Below are 3864 nucleotides of genomic sequence, written 5' to 3'. Positions count from 1 at the left end.
TCTTGCTATTGATTTTCAGTAACTAAGGATGACTGCTGTGTTCGTTTAATGTATATTTTAAAATTGCATGTTCAAATGATGCTGTTGTACACCAAATAATAAAATTCCATTCAAAATCAAACCCGTCTATTCATAATAAGCAACGTCACTGACTGATTACACTGTACAGAAAACATTACCTATGGCTTCCAGTAGATTCTCATATCCTTTGTTAAATTCCGTAAATCGGTCCAATTCTTTTCGATATCCCTATAACAAATTTAGACGATTACATAAAAAAACCTGAGAAAAATATGGTTTATTTTGTATTAGTCCTATCTCTTGTGTATGGGATTTGCACTTTGACGATATAAAATTTATATTTTTTGCTTTATTAACTACAGCAAATCTTAATTAATTAGTGTGTTTTCTATAAATAAAAAAAAAACACTTATAGATTAGAAATAAAAGTTATATTGATATATTTCTAATATACATTGTACGTATTATTTTGTAGCCAACATCGTTAATAATGATATACATGTAAGAATAAAATCCCAAGTACAAATACAGCAATGTATATGTACTAGCATATACGGTATTGGATGAGTGGAAAAAGGTGGCGATGTATTGTTGAATGTTATTGGAAGTCGAGGAGGCAAACGTTGAGGAAGTTATGGTAATCGTGGAATCATTTTTATAACTGACGTCTTTTTGCCAAAACTGTGTGGGGGAAACACCTGGGGTAAGCCAGTAAACTTGAATGTAGCCAGTCTGAATTAAATGGACCTGAATAAATCGATAATATTCATGTTATTTTGTTTTATATTCATACAAAATACATTATTTTATAATATCATTTTATCTTAAGATTCTACTAATAAATAACAAATAATATTTAATATGCCTAGTAATAATACAGATAATAAATATGAGTAATAACAATAATAATACATTAGTGGTAATGAAAAAAATAATAACAAAATAATAATGGTTATCATATTGTATATTTATGGCGACCCTGTCTTGGTGTTATTTGCTATAGTCCTGGAGCTACTAACATCATATTTAATTTTTAGTTTGGTATGAACGAATTAACAGAGTCATTTGGGCTATGATTTTGGTAATTCCGTATCATATGTATATCATTTTGGTAATTGCGTATCATTTTGGTATCATTTGGGTAATTGCGTATCATTTGGGTAATTGCATATCATTTGGGTAATTGTGTGTCATTTGGGTAATTCCCTATCATTTGGGTAATTCGTTGGACCGCCTTCAGACAGCTGCCTATAGCTTAGCTGGCGAGACACATCTTCATTTTGAAAATTTTAAAAGATTAATTATTTAATATGCATGATTCTGTGCAGCGGTAAATCCAAAAAGTTTCTCAACCAAGGGTTGATTAGAGCCTGTTCTCTTTAGCGTTCACGGGAAGAGATTTTATGGCTTACTTTTAGTATGGTCCAAATTATTCTTTTAGACCACAATATTAGGGATTGGCAATTAAAATAATATGTAGGTTTTTATAGCGCTTTATTAAACTAAGTCTCAGAGCGCTTTTCCACATTTTTAAATGGCCCCGAAACTGCTAAATACCGGGATGGTGTCCGGCCTGGAATAGTTTAACTAATTGTACTTAAGAGTAATATACTGTATTTAAGAGTAGTTAAGCCTAGCTTAAGGTAGTTAGGGACGTCCTGGGTACAACATTAAACTCCATCCGGTCGAAGCGTCGGCGACTAAACTGACAACCCTTTCAATTATGTCTTAGTGGCTGCTGAGGGGAGGGTGTTTATGGTCACCCAGCAGCAAGAAAAACCAATAGCTGAACAAAGGGGCGGATGAGCTTCTCGGAGTCAACGGCCAACCATCAATTAGTTATAGTAATATAGTAATAATAATAATAATAATAATAATAATTATTATTATTATTATTACCCCAGTCTTTGGAACAATGCCTATCGGGTAAATTCGATAGTTTGTTGCATGAAGTATTTCAGTGCATTTTCCACTCGAACCTCCTTGGGTACCCACTTATGCTCCTGGGTGGAGAGAAGCAATGCAGATAAAGTGCCTTGTTCAAGGGCACAAGCGAAATGCGCAGCGGGGGATGAAACCCGAACTCGAGTTTGAGAAACCAAACTGTTGCGCTAACACTTCCATAGACAAATTATTAATTTTTCAAATTGTTGATCTGACGACCTCGTCGTGGCGTCGGACAACCAGGCCCGTCTGACGGGAGGGAGAATTTCCCCTGACCCCTGCTGCCACCGCCACTACTCGTTCAAACCTCCTACTTCAGCATAGTATGATTGAGAGGCTGGACCACAACAGCTATATATGCTAACTGCTCTTACATAATACAGACCTTAACACTAACTACGGAAATTAAAGACAGACGCCAAGCATAAATTTAATGGTTATTATACTATATCAATTAAACTATTTACTATGGATGATTATTATAAGTATAAAAATACTCTTCATGTTCGACTTCAATTGTATAAAAACACAAATAATGATAAGATATTAAAATGGAAACCTTTGATATTTTACACGAATTATAAGATTGTTGTAAAACCTTAAAATCCTTTACAAAATCAACCAAAATATTAAATTGGTTACCAGTATTTAAATATAATCCTACAATTAATATTAGCTTCAAATTTCGATCTATTATAAAGTTGTTAATATTTTTTTTCAGTAATCTTTCTTATTAATAGGTCCATGATCTTACTACTATCACATTATAATAGATAATTTTATCTACACTTAAGAAATAAGCTCATAGTATAATATTCACTGTAACTTCTATAAATCCTAAAAAAAAATTATATTTGAATGTATAGTAAATTGTAAATTTTAAAATGATCGTAAAAGTTCTAATGAGAAACACAACGGAAAATGTAATGTTCGTATTTATTGACTTTTTTTTTTACTACAAACACCATTGAATGCATTGTCAGCTTATGCATAAGTACCGTGTTAGAACTGTAATGTATGCGTCTGATTGTCAAGAAGCCATGATGGTAATGGTAATGTTTGGGGATTTTTAAAGCTCATACTACATGGTCTGTATGCATTGTATGTTGCAAAATAAAAGAACAAAAAAAAAAAACAAACAAACAAACAAACAAACAAAAAAAAAACTAAACTAAACAAAGACAAAAAAACTAAAGTCATCATCTGTGATCATTATTCATGCTGAACACAAAAACACAATTTTCATTGCAGTCTGCAACATACACTACATTTAATTTCACATCTACATCAATACCGTAGGGATATTTCAATACTCCCTTACCAATTGATTCGATGAAATGACCATATGAGTCGTACACTGACATGCATTTATTTCTATTATCACTAAGTACTATTAAATCATTGGTTTTTGTAACGTACAATGTTTTAACTTCCACATTCGGCTGTAGTATTATATTTAATCCATGTTCTCCTGATTTTTTATAACTATTAATTTCATTAATCAAACTTGCAACTTGCAACTAAGATACCCCTTTCAGACATCACTACATCACTTGGTTTCTTTGTTGTTTGGATGTATTTACCTTACCTGATGTACACTATGCTGTGCAATGTCTTTCATGGCTGTAACGTTCATGTTGCCAAGTGTTTGTTTAATCTTTTCTTTTCTGCTTCTATGATAACTTGTAGGTTTCTATAGAGAGATGAAATGTAAACACATGTAAAACAAGATAATCTGAGATTACAAGCCCTTGCCCTGTTGCGCCGAATCTATGTAGCTTGGTTTCCATACATTTGTTGCACTGTTACGGAGCCCCTAAAGGGACATGGTTAGAAACAATATTAAACTATTTTGAGGGAACGAAATAATATTTCGAGGGAACGAAATATTATTTCAAG

The sequence above is a fragment of the Anneissia japonica genome, unplaced genomic scaffold (genome assembly GCF_011630105.1).
Source record: "Anneissia japonica isolate Jap-2015-1 unplaced genomic scaffold, ASM1163010v1 scaffold695_len1296351_cov181, whole genome shotgun sequence".
Classification (NCBI taxonomy): Eukaryota; Metazoa; Echinodermata; class Crinoidea; order Comatulida; family Comatulidae; genus Anneissia; species Anneissia japonica.
The sequence above is the reverse complement of the archived record's forward strand: the minus strand, read 5'-3'. Positions refer to the sequence as shown.